Source organism: Cynocephalus volans, chromosome X (assembly GCF_027409185.1).
Source record: "Cynocephalus volans isolate mCynVol1 chromosome X, mCynVol1.pri, whole genome shotgun sequence".
NCBI classification, from domain to species: domain Eukaryota; kingdom Metazoa; phylum Chordata; class Mammalia; order Dermoptera; family Cynocephalidae; genus Cynocephalus; species Cynocephalus volans.
This window is the reverse complement of record NC_084478.1, coordinates 56024102-56037900: the sequence shown is the minus strand read 5'-3', so window position 1 is coordinate 56037900 and position 13799 is coordinate 56024102. Positions and strand designations below refer to the sequence as shown.

The 13799-nt window shown below is 49.8% G+C and overlaps 1 pseudogene; it reads right to left on the bottom strand.

Annotated features, from left to right (window-relative positions):
- The window catches only part of LOC134367994 (nischarin-like), a 29901-nt pseudogene extending 21781 nt beyond the window's left edge, over positions 1–8120 (bottom strand).
- Between the last annotated feature and the right edge of the window lie 5679 nt (positions 8121–13799).

The following is a 13799-nucleotide window of genomic DNA, read 5'->3' as shown; positions in this document are numbered from 1 at the left end:
AGGGAGGAAGGCCCAGGCCGAGGCACGCCGGGGCCGCTGGGCCTCCCGCACGCTCCGTCACCTCCTCCGGGAGTCGGCCACACTCAAACAGTCCAGACAGGAGGCTGTGGGGCCCCAGCTGGACACTGCTTTCCTCGCAGTTAAGTGAGAACAAATTCAGAGCGATACTGGCAATATTCAGAGCTTTGGGATGCCCATGTTTTATTCATACCCATTAGCATGGGGTCTGCAGGCCCCTGGAGTCTGAAGGAAATTAGAAAATCACAGAATGTCAGGCTAGCAGAGGCCCGGGGAGTGATCTAATCCAGGCCTTCTTTTTGCAGAAGAGGAAGTTGAGGCCCACAGAGGGGGGCAACCCGAGGCTGCAGACCGAGCGGGCGCCCTGGCGAGGCCTGCGGTTCCCACTTGCGGGCGTGCGCCTGCCTGCCCGCCCTCCCTCCCTCTCTCTTTTCCTTCCCTCCTTCCCTCCCTCCTTTCCTTCCTTTCTCAGTTTTTACTTCCTTCCTTCCCTCTTTCCTCCCATCCTTCCCCCCTTCCTGTCTTTCCTGCCTGCGAGCCTGCCTTCCTTTCCTTCTTTCAATATGTCTGGGTGCCTACTTTGTGCTATTTTCTGAGGAAGGCCAGGATCTACTGCTGGCTATCCTCTAGCTCTCTGGAGGTTGGGAACAATCTGAAGCCATGAACCCTGACCAGTCCTTGGGAAATTAGAGGCTTATGATAGGGCCTCAAAGCCCAGAGGGCAGGTGGACCAAAAAAAAAAAAAAAAAAAAATCGCACTGTGGACTCATAAGAATTTCAGTCAAGAAGGGAAATGGAGTCCACAGCAATAATGCTGTCTTTCTTCCAAGGCTCTCTGCCTCCAGATGCGTCAACACCCCTCCCCCTCCCCAGCTAGCCTCCCCTCCAGCTGTGAGGCTCCAGGAGGTAGCTCTCCTTGGCTCCATAATCGCAGACTCGTGGTACGATTGGAGCTTCCCAGATACTGAGCGTGGCAGCTGACTTTGGGGGAGTAGTCTGATGAGGATGTGGGAGGTGTGGTGGACTCTGGCTTCCCAGGGATGCTGGGGAAGTGGGGTGAGGGGCCAAGCACCTGTGGGACACCAGGTGGAGATGACGCACAGACAGCTGAGCAAACAGGTTGGCAGCGCAGGAGGGAGGTTGGGCCTGGAGACACACATCTGGAGTCTTCCAGCAGCAGACAAGCTTGCCCAAGATAGCAAGGTCCAGAGAAGGTGCTCGGGAGCCCACAGTCAAGCTGTGGGGGGAGGAAGAGGGCTCAGTGAAGGAGCCCTGGGGTATTGAGGAGGCGACCCTAGTTGGCTTACTCAGACTCCACACTAAATCCCATCTAGCCAGCCTGCCTCTACTACAGGGTCTGGAAAGCTAAAACCTTGCCTTCCCACACTTCCTTGCAACCAGACGCGGCCGTGTGACACAGCTCTGATGGGTGAGATATTAGTAGAAGCCGGCTGGTAGTGGCGCCTCTCTTGCCCTCCCCTCCTGCTTCCAGTCTTGATTATGGATATGACAGCTGCACCTGCAGAAGCCGTCATGGGATTATGAGCAAAAAGCCAGGAGAATTGCTCTGACATCTTTGAGCTGCTGAAATGACTCCAACACTAGCAACCAACTCCCCTCAGAATTCTTATTACATAGAGGGGGGGAAAAAAACCAACTTCTAACATGTTTAAGCCGTGCTTACTTGGGTTTTCCATTATTCAAGCAGAAGGTAGTCAATAGTATCGAATGCTATAGAGATATGTCAGTGAGGACCCTTTATGTAACGGAAAAGACAACTCATATTAGTGTAAGCCTCGAAGAGATTGATTGGCCCACATAACCAGAAAGTGCACGATCAGTATAGGCTTCAGGGCTAGTTTGATCCAGCAGTTTAATGCTATCACGAGGATCTGGGTTATTTTCATCTTTCCCTGCCCACCCCTGAACCAATCACTTGTGGTAAAAGAGATAGGATCATGCAGACTGGCTTTGCCCAATCAGACCCACCACTGGGGGGTCAATGCCTCCCAAATCACATAGTTGCTGGACAATGAGGGCAAGGGGGTCTGCAAAGGACAATCTGGATGCTGTGATAAAGGGTGAATGGCCACTAGGTGAGCAGGCAGTGAGCCTTCGCTACACAATCTATTCTGGGAAGGGGAGGAGTGCATAGGGACTATTGTGCAAGGTCATTGGCAACCTTCTACTGGGAAGGAGGCAGTGCCGGCTGCAGTGGGCTGGGCAGTAAGTAAGCAGGAGGAGGTGTGGACTACTTTTTCAAGAAATTTGACACTGTGAAGAAAAGAGAAATGATACTATCTGGTGTGAGGAGGCGGGGTTAAAGGAATGTTTTCTTAAAATGGGGAGACATATATAGTTGTAGAATGGGAGGTATATTTGTCCGTTTCTGTTGCTTATTACAGAATACCTGAAACTGGGTAATGTATAAAGAAGAGATTTATTTCTTACAGTTTTGGAGGCTGGGAAGTCCATGGTCCAAGGGGCACATCTGATGAGAGCCTTGTTCTTGATGATGACTCTCTACAGTGACACAGGGTATCACATGGCCAGAATGGCCTGAGCAAGAGAGCTAACCTCACTTGCTCTCCTTTTAAAGCCCTCACGAGGGCACAGTCCTCAAAATCTAATGCCTTCTTAAAGGCCCCACCTTTCAAATACCATAATTGGATTTCCCACCCTCTCAGCACTGTTACAATGGGGGTCAAGCTTCAATGAGTTTTGGGGGGACATTCAATCCGCAGTGGGAGGACAGAGCTGCTAGAACAGAAGAGTTTGGGGACGGATAGAAAAATGAAGATTCGCTGAGTGCCTATTGAGAAATTGTGAGGGAGGAAAGGATGCAGACAAAGTGGAGGTGCTGTAGAACACTGGGGCATGGTCCGCAGAGACAGCCTAGACCCTATCAAAATACTCCACAGCTGTCTTCCTGTTCCATAGCTGTGTAACATATTAATGCAATTTAGCAGGTTAAAACAACACACATTTCTCCAGGTCAGCACACATTTCTCAGCTTCTCTAGGTCAAAACCCAGGCCCAGCAGAACTGGGTTTTCTGCTCAGGGTCTCATAAGGCTGCAGTCAAAGTGTCTGCCCACTGTCTTCCTTTCAGGAGCAGAGTGTTCTCCCAGGCTCACTAGTTGTTGGCAGAATTCAGTTTCCTATGGTCGTAGGACTGAGGTCCTCATTTTCTTACTAGCTATTGGCCAGAGATTTCTCTCAGCTCCCAGAAGCCACCCTCAGGTCCTGGCCATGTGGCCCCCTCCATAGGCAGTCCACAATATAGCTGTTTGCTTACTTCCTTGAGGACAGCTAGAGAGCCTCACTGATGCTTTACCCTCTTAGACTTCACTTAAGGGCTCACCTGACCAGGCCAGGCCTACCCAGGATAATCTCCCTTACAACTAATTCAAAGTCAACTGATTAGGGAACTTAATTACATTTGCAAAATTCCTTCTGCCATATAACATAATCACTGGAGTGATATCCCATTATGTTTCCAAATCCCACTCACACTCAAGAAGAGGGGATTATTCAGAGTATGTACACCAGGAGATGGGAATCCTGGGGACCCTCTTAGAATTCTGCCTACCACAACAACTAATTTCTCAAGGTATTCAAGAGAACTTATAAACAACTGAAATTGTTTTCTTTGCTTCCCTACTTGACTTGCTAGAGGATAGACAACCCAGAATGACCTCTTTGCCAGCTGCCACCAAATCATTCCACCCCCGCAAAAAAAAGTGCAAACAAAACTTACCCAATCATCTACAATTTTTTTCTCTCCCTCTCTTTTATTTATTTATTTATTGGCAGCTGGCCAGTACAGGGATCCAAACCCTTGACATTAGTATTATAACACTGCACTCTAGCCAACTGAGTTAACTGGCCAGACCTTCTCCCTGTCTTTCACAGATCCTATTTTTTCCTGGGTTCCTTAACAGCAGTCTGTTGACTCCTTCATATGAGTAAATCAGTGTGGACATAGTGAACTAGACCTTTTTGAGATATTCTTTGATGGTTTATTTTTGGGGATCCCACTGAGATATTGTCCACCTTAGTCCTACAATCAGAGCCAACAGAAACATGTTATCTGAAAGAGCACCTTGTGAGTACCTGGAACCATTGAGGTCCCAGCTCTCCTTTCCTCAGCTCCATTGGCCAGAAACTATAGCTCTTTCCACATATCATTTCCACTGAACTCTTACAACCACTATGAAAGGTAGATATTTGTACCACCCCTTCCAAAGAAGAGGAGGCTGAGATTCAGAAAAGCAAAGTGACTATCCTAACTCACCTCACTAGCAAAAGGCTGAGCCCATGCTTTCTCCTACAGTCTGTCCCCCTGTGGAGGCCACACCCCTGTGCCCTCAGTCCAAGGGGGACTTGCCCTTGTACTTACCCTCATTATGGGTCTACCAAAAGGTAGCATGAGCTGAGGTCACCAAAAAACCCTCAGCTTTGACACTATCTTTATCCCTCTACAAAACCACACACTCTAGGCTGTCTACAAACCCCTGTGCTGAACAGAGGTTACCAAACAGCCTGCCCTAAGCCGTCAGTCAGCTGGAGGCCAGGCAAGGTTAGCTCCTCCTAAAGGCCCATGTGGGCGAAATTATGTGGGCAGTGAAGCCCCTGGCATGAGTAAGGTGGGGTGGCAGCAGTAGCCACCAGTGCAGGTGTGAGCTGAGCAATGCCTTCTTCCTTCCCAGGGGGCTCTGGAGACAGAAGCTGCCCCTCCCACAACCTAGGGTTTGCTCACCTACTTGCTGAACCCTCAGTGCTGGCCCAGTTATCTATTAATACTCCCTGATTTGCATCCCTGTGGGTCACCTGCCCATCCTTCATAAATAGGGCTGCCAGATTGAGCAAATAAAAACACAGAGTGCCAGTTAAATTTGAATTTCAGAGAAACAACAAATAATTTTTTTAGTATAAGTATACCCCAAATATTATGTGGGACATACTTATACTGAAAATATTATTTGTTGTTTCTCTGAAATTCCAATTTAACTATGCATCCTGTATTTTATCTGGCAACTCTATACAGAAGTTTTAGCCAGCAAGCAGAAAAGTTAAGGAAGAAAAATGAGCTTGGACCAAAGATCCATCTGTAAAGCACTTTCAAAGAGTCTGTACACAGAGAGCACACCCACCCTCTTCCACCGCAAATACTTGTACACACACCTATTGTCTCTGTCGCTCTGTCACACACACACACATGCACACACACACATACGTGCACGGTTTTAGTTATCTATTACTGCTCAGTCTGTGCTTACTGTGTGACTTGTGCATTGAAGTAGCATGTCTCCTCTGCAGGTGCCCCTCCACTAGCCACACCTGGGTTCCATCATCTGTGAAGTGAGGGGATGGGGTGAGATGATGTGCAAGTCCCCTGAGTCTTCATGCACATGCACGCACACGCTCACACACACAAAAAGTGTTGCTGCTCTGCCCCTTGGGTAAGCGTGAACCTCAAAAAAGGTTCACTTGACAAAACCATCCCCACCCTAGGCCCGATCCCAACCCCAGTCCTGCATCTGGCCCTCACAGTACCCACTGTGCACCTGCTGATCTACCTGCCATCAGGGTGGGCCCCGGGAGTGTGACTAATGGGGGAAACCTTGGGGAAGAGTGTGTGTGTGTGTCAGACTGGGCTCACTGGTGATTTACAAACAGTTTTAGAATAAAGTACCTAGATTGCCCTTCAAGGCACTTTCTATTTCTCCAGGCAAGGGTCCTGGGACTCCACCCCTGCTAGTAACTAAACAGTAGCCTTTGAGCTACTGCAGAATTTATTTGCAAGGGTGCTATGGAATGGATTGTGTTCCTCCCCCAAAGGTCTTATGTTGAAGCCTTAACCCCCAATATGACTGTATTTGGAGACAGGGCCTATAAGGAGGTAATTAGGGTTAAATGAGGTCATAAGGGTGGGCCCTGATTCGAAGGAATTAGTGTCCTTATAAGAAGAGACACTGGAGAGCTCACTCTAGCTCTCTCTCCCCACCACATGAAGACACAGAGAGAAGGTGGCCATCCGCAAGCCAGGAAGAGAGCCCTCACCAGAACCTTACCATGCTGGCACCTTGATCTTGGACTTCCAGCCTCCAGAACTGTGAGAAAATAAATTTCTGTTGTTTAAGCCGCCCAATCTGTGGTATTTGTTATGGCTGCCTGAGCAAACTAAGACAGAAGGTATCTGGGCCCCCTGGATGACCAAAGAGAATGCCCTCTCATGCCTTCAAAGGTTTCCTGGTGACAGAGAACAGTCTGAGACCCCAGGGCACAGGGAAAAGCAGAGTCTCCTGCTGAGATCTGGGCCCAGCAGGTTGGGCGGAACACGAGGCTGCAACCATTTCCAGGCACTGGGGTGTGAGGGCCAAGTTAGAAGGTGACAGAGCAAGAGAGAGGGCTCAAAGAGGGTGACCATCTTCTTAGTCTGGTGAGGGCAGCTCCAGAGCCCCAAAAAACTGCGACAAGGGGCAAGGTTTTAAGTCCTGTCCTGGTGCATTGGGTACAAGGCTTCTTGCCTGTCCTGGGACATGTATCCTGTAGCCATCTTAGGCTCTGGCAGGAAGCAAGGGGTATTAGTCAGGGTTCTCCAGAGAAATAGAACCAATACAATGTGTTTACATGGAGAAAGAGATTTATTATAAGGAATTGGCTCATGTGATTATGCAGGCTGGCAAGTCCAAAATCTGCAGGATGGGCTAGCAGGGTGGAGACCCAGGAAGAGGCAATGCTGCAGTTCCAGTCTGCAGGCCATCTGTTGAAGAACAACAAAAGGCCGATGTTGCAGATGAAGTCCAAAGGCCAGCCGCTGGAAAATTCTCTCTTGCTTGGGAAAAGCCAGTCTTTTTGTTCTATTCAGGCCTTCAACTGATTGGACGAGCCCACCCATCAGGGAGGGCAATCTGCTTTACTCAAAGTCCACTGATTCAAATATTAATCTCATTCAAAAGCACCCTCACAGAAACACCCAGAATAACGTTTGGCCACATATCTGGGCCCCTCCTGGCCCGGCCAAGTTGACACATACAATGAACCATCACATAGGCCTTGCCCCTGTAGCTTCTGGATCACGGGCTTCTCCCTCATTTCCCTCAAGAACCCGGCTTTCCTGGCCCAGAGCACTTGGGGAGCCTCCCTTTCCTTACTGCTTCTCCTTGGTGCTTGGCCCCTGCACTGGCTTCGTTTAAAACCTCCCTCCAGATGCTGAGAGAATGTCTTCAACCACCTTAAGTTTTGGGAAAGAAACTCTTAGCTGTGATCCTCATAGGCCATAACATAGTAAAAGGAAGGAAGGGGAAGGGAAAAAACTCTTTGAAGGAAATGCGCATACACACATATGTACATATACATACACATACATACATATACACACATGCACATGTCTGAATACATATACACATGCATGCATACATGCATAAATGCATAAACATACATACACGTATACACACGCATGCACACAAACATACACACATACATGCACATGTACACATATACCCATACATACACATGCAGAGATGTACACCCACATACATGCATATGCACACGTGCACAGACATATACATACACACACATATACATGGACATGCACACATGCATATGCACATACACAGATATACACACACACACCCATACATGTACAAACATACGCATACAGGAACACTTACACATACACCATCCAAAATCCCCCAAATATTATCTAGTTGCACCAGTAAATGCTACCCACCTAAATGCTATTGCCACCCATTAGCAAATACTATTGTGGGGAGTGTTGAGAGCACTTTCTAGTGAATCTCTGGAGAAGCAAGTTTACTTATGAGGGTGCAGGTGGACCTGCTTTGCACCCGTCTGGCTGTCTGACCCTGGGCAAATAATCCTCTAAGCTCTAGTTTCTTCAGCTGTAAAACAGCAACTGCAGTCCCCACCCCCGAAGGTCACTGTACAGGGAAAATCACTCATTCACCAGATACTTACTGGGCGTCCGATCCTCACCAGGCACTGCGCTGGGACCCAGCGGTGAATGGGGTGGACGTGGCTTGCTGTCACCAGGTGACGCCAAGGACAGTCGGTTTGTGCACAGTGGGGGGCCATGTGCCGCAAAGCCACGCAGGAGCGGCAAGCTGCAGGTACGTAGGTACGTACTGAGGTTTTGAGCTATCAGGGAAGGTGTCCAAGACGACACAGCTGAGGAGATGTTGGGAAAGCCCTTCATGTGTGGTGCGGACCTCAGCAAGGCGACAGCCCGAGGCGGAGGAGTGCAGGGGCGGGAGCTGCGGGCTGGAGCGAGCATCAGGGCGAACAGATGGGTTGGCGCTGGGAAAGGCAGGCTTGGACACGCGGGGGTGGCGGGACCGGACAGGCCTTAGATGGTAGGCAACGCCTTTTGACTTCTGTTGGCAAAGGACTCTGTGCGATAGGAACACAACCAGGCTGTAGACGGGCTACTTTGAGGGTAGTCAGAATAGGGAGAGAACTTCTCCAAGGGAGCGGCAAGGCGGCTGAGTCAGTGCACAGGTGCTGGGTCTCAGGGCTCGGCCGCTGCCTCGGACACCGCCACGGGAGCCGGGGCCAGCCCCTCAGGTGGGAGGGAGGGCTTCCCACCAGCCCCCTTCCGTAAGTACAGCAGCACGGCCTGCTCACTCCTTCCCCCCACGCCCTCCAGGCTGTCCTGAGGCACGGGGACCACGACAGGCCTCACCGCCTTGGCTGGGGCTCCATCTGCCCATCTGGTATCCCTGTTCACGGAGTTGTCTCTTCTCACTGTGATGAAAGTGCTGAGTTCCACTGACTCATCAAGATGTGAGTACAAGCAGTTCTGACTTAGGCAGCGTGGTGGGCCACCCTGGTTCATGGATTCCCCACCCTGGACCTCCCCTGGCGGATGACAATCCAAAAGGACATGGGAATTATCTTCTTTTTAAGAAGAATCACTCGCTCACTTTAGCAACAGGGCAGCAAACGCCCCCAGTAGGAGCCCCTTCACCTCCAAACCCTGCGAGTTCACCCAGAGTCGTTTCTTCCATCTCAGTGGCAGCCTGGGATGCAAAGAAGTTTATTAGAGCTGAAAGGGACCTTAGATATGAACCTCAGACATAAAAGCACAGCCCCCATTTTTCAGATGAGAAGGTTGAAGTCCAGAAAGGAAGTGACTTGCCAAGGTCACATAGCAGGAGGCAGTGGCTGGCCTCCCCCAGGCATAGCCTTCAGGCTTCCTGCTGCTACTGCCAGCTGGGGGCTTCTTGGCCCTGTGGGCAGAAGGCCTTGGGAGTCCCAGCTGGGAGCAGCGAAAGAGAAGATAATGGCAACCCAGGTCCAGGACCACCCCAGGCTCCAGGTTTGCTCTACCCTTGGGCACCCTGGGGTCACAGGCAACTCCTTGAAGGCCTGCCTCCCTCAAGGACACTGCCAAGGATCGGAAAGTGCCTCACCCCACCCTTTAAGCACTGCCTTCCTGGGGCAGGGGACTGGCAGAGGCCCCACAGCCACGGAGGTGGGTGAAAGGGGGTGTGGAGCTAGTGCCCAAATTCTCCAAAGGGGAATAGTGTGGGGGCAGAGGGGGTGGTTCCAGACCCAGGGGGGAATAAGGTGCCATCAGCTACCAGCTTTGCTGGGACTGCACTTCAGATCCCTCCCCTGTAAAGTGGGGTTAATGATAGAACTTACCTCAGAGGGTTATTCTGAAGATCTGATGAGACAGCTACGGAGGGAGTCGAGCAGAGAAGAATGGATCGATTCATTGTGGTGCTGTCCCACGGTGCAATCCAGTCAGGGAGCATGCAGGAAGCAGAGACCCACATGCCGACAGAGAGGGCTCTCACAGTCCAACACGCTGTGGGGCTAAGAGCAGCAGCAGCAGGAGAAATACAGTTAGATAACAGGGAGATGTGAATTTTTTTAACATGCACAGCACCACATTTTACATAGTGACATGCAGTGATGTAATACAGATATCAAGACATGTATAGAAATAAGGAACAGCAGATTCCATTTGGTGGCTACCTCTGAAATAGAGAAGGGGGATGCTATCAGGAAGGACGGTCACCAGGGGCCTTCATCTACATTGGAAGTGCTTGGTTTCACCCGTGGAGGGAATGTCAGCAAGTCCATGGAACGCCCCCAGCAGAGTTTGAGGGTCGGCCTGGAGCACTCTGCACTCCTTTCCTGCCCTTCTTCCCCGATTGCCTCCTGCTCACCTTTCAGACCTCCTGGGATCCCTTTCCTGGCCCGCCCCCCCCTCAAAGCCTGGGACAGGACCCCTGGCTGTCACCACACCTGTCATAGGGGCTGTAGTTGCTGCTTTAGTGTCTTTCTCCCCTGGTACATGGCTTGGAGCTCTTGATGGCAGGGGTGGTTGAAAGAAAGTGAGCCAAAACACTGGGTACTGATCAAGCTTTATTAAAGGAAAAGAATCTACCAGGCTGTACTCAAAATGGAGAGCAGCAGCCGACACTGGGGTAGGAGGGCTTATATAGGCTGTAAGGAAGGCTGACATGATCAGGGAGGGGTTTGGTGCTGGTGTGGAAGATAAGGCTGGTGGTTGCAATCAGGTGGAAGGTTGCACCCATGCGGAAGTAGAGGAGTTTCTATTTCTCAGAAACCACGAGGTTTCTCTAAGGGAAAGGCTGGCAGCCATTTTGTGCTCAGTGTGTTTAAAATGGCGCTGGTCACATCCACGATGGCACTGGTCACATCCAAGATCCATCAGTCCTGCCTTTTAAGTATAGGGAGAAGGGAAAAGGGGTGAAGGTCTCATTCTTCTGAAGCTACTTCCAGCTAGAGATGGGCGAACATATGAAAAAAAAATAAAACAATTAGGTGGCAGAGTATTGGTTTCATGTGGGGAGGCTGGATTCTTCTGGGGAAGGGTCGACAGTTCTCAGGGCTGATATCCTCCTCCCAGGAACAATTTGGCGACCTTTTGGTTGGTGAAAGCCTGCATCTGCTCCTGTAAGAAATTAGGAAGACACCAAAAGAGGCAAGGATCAAAGGGAAGGATCAGTCTTTGAGGTGTTTGGAAAGTGGGGCAAAAGGGGTTAATTTAAAAGGTACATTGCCACAATGAAATTGATAAGAAGTATCCTACTGATAGGAAGTAAAAGAGTGCCAGGAGAAATCTCTCTATATTGTTACGATCCTTTGGGGCAGCTGCTGCCAATCCTGTAGGAAGTACTAGAACAAGTAGTATAAGAAAAGTTAGGGACATGGGGTGGCATACACTTATCATGTCCCACGATGGCAAACCTACTATAGCAGGTCGGGACTAGTCTTGGAGTAGCTCTTGTGTGAGCAATGCAAAGTGGGCCGGCCTGTAAAAGTGAGATGATTGCCGGGGGAAAGATTATTTTTCTTCTGGAATTGGGGAAAGAGCAGAGATTTTGGTGGAGGTTTTGGAGGTTTTTAGTTTTGTAAGTCCTAAAATGGATGAAGTGTAAGGAGGTGTTGGGTTGGGGTCCGAACCAGGGGGCCCCTCTGGGTTGTTGTTAACTGGCATTTGGGGTAAAGTTTAATAGGGAATTTGCCTGTTCTCGGAGGAGATCCCTAATGAGTGAGAGAGTAAGGGATGTGCTGGCCTAAAGGTGATAGGCTGGAAGGGAGAGATGTGAGGGTGAAGGGTCTGCCATACATGAGTGAAGGGGCTGAGGCCAGTGGGCTTGCGGGGGGCAGCTTGTAGGCAAGTGAGCGCTAAAGGGAGGCGAAGTTCCACGGACAGTTTTGTGAGGTGTGTGTTTATGAGGTGACTGGCCTTTTCTACCTTGCCCAACGAATGGGGCCAGTGTAGGTTAGGCCACCTGATAGGGTGTAGGGAAATGTGTAGAAAGGGATTGAGAAAAAGGTCCAGAGCCTCTGTGCAGTTGTGTTGTAAAGGTTGTGACTGTTTTGGGATGAGAGTAGCTAGATTTAAGCGAGGGCAAGGTTTGAAGGAAAACTGGGAATTCTCAATGAAAGTAAGGTGAATAAGTTGTAAACGAGAGGGGCAGAGAGTCGACATGGCCTTATGGCTGAGAAGGTCTTGAAAATGATGGGGAGAACAAATAGTTGTTTGTTGTCCAAAGGTCAGTTTGGAGCTTTCTTGTGCTAAAAGGGCAGCTGCCACCAAAGCCCGTAAACAGGGGTGTCCAATTGTTTAGAAAGATATGCAACAGGGGAGAAAATATCTCCCAACTCTTGTCCCAGAACCCCAACCACCAATCCCTGGGTTTTACTGATGTATAGGACAAATGGATGGGATAAGTTTGGGAGAGAAAGAGCTGGGGCTGTAAGGGGAATGGCTTTCAACTGCTGAAAGGGAGAATGAATGGGCTTTGTGGGATCTAAGGGAACGGCAGGATCCCCTTTGGCTGCCTCATAAAGTGGCTTTGCTAACACGCCAAAGTTAGGAATCCACATGTGGAGATATCCTGCAAGCCCCAGCAAAGAGAGAATGTCGCTCTTTGTGGTGGGAGTTGGTAGTTCAGAAATTAAACTTTTGTGATGCACCATCATTTCTCTGGTGTTAGGGGTGAGGTGGACTCCCAAACAGGTGACTGAAGGAGAAGAAATATGGGCCTTGCTGGGGGACACTCAATATCCCCTGGAGCCCAGGAAATTAAGGAGGCAACAGCATGGGCCTGTGAATCCTCATAGGAGGGACTACAAAGGAGGAGGCCATCCACATAGTGTATTAAAGTGCTAGAGGTTGGAGGAAGTTCAGATAAGTCTTGAGCTAAGGCCTGGCAGAAGAAGTGGGGGCTATCCCGAACCCCCTGAGGTAGTGCTGTCCAGGTGAGTTGCTGGGAATGACACACATCAGGATCAGTCCAAGTGAAGGCAAACAGGCTTTGACAGGAAGGGTATAAAGGGACAGAAAAAAGGCATCTTTGAAGTCAAGTACGGAGAAGAAATGGGTTGTTGTTGGGATTGTGGATAGAAGAGTACAGGGGTTAGAAATGATTGGGGTTATGGGTAAAATGGCCACATTAAGGCCCTGAGGTCTTCAGCTAAATGGTATGAGCTATTAGGCTTTATAACTGGAAGGACAGGTGTATTAAAAGGTGAGTGGGTAGACCATGAGAGATGAGAAGAAAGGAGTTTGTGTATGACGGGTTTTAAGCCTATTAGGTGTTTGTTAGTGATGGGTATTGTGGGACATTAGGGAACAAAGAGGGGTTCCGCAACTTAGCAAGGATAGGGGAATGGCACATAGTAATGGAGGGAGAAGTGTCCCATACTACGGGATTGACCTTGTCCGAGGGGAGGGGAAGGTGGAAACCTCAGGGGCCAGGTCTGGGGTGGCCTGTAACAGGAGTATTGTAGCTGGAGTTAAAGTGTTTAGGGTAAGGGAAGTTTTGGATTTGGAAAGGATGTCCTGTACTAGTAAAGGGGCTGGGCATTGAGACATTATTAAAAATTTGTGCGTGAATTGGGTGTGATGTAGGGTGCAGGAAAGGGGTTGAGTGATCCATGGGTGGTATTCTGATCCTGTGACCCCTACTATTGTGATAGAGGACGGGGTTGTTGGTCCTGCATATTCAGGAAGGGTAGAGTAAGTGGCCCCTGTATCGATGGCAAAAGAGATCAGCTTACCTGCTATGAGGAGAGTTACCCTGGGCTCACACATCATGATCTCCGTGGGGAACTCAGGCCCTGGGCATCATCAGTCCTCCTCCCGGGCAAAGCCGAGAAGCTCTGGTAGGGATGGCCATGGGGCTAAAGGTTGTGGGTTAGGGACTGGGCCACTCCCTCTCTGGTGAGTGGAACAGTCAACCCCCTAGTGACCTGGCTGTTTGCAAT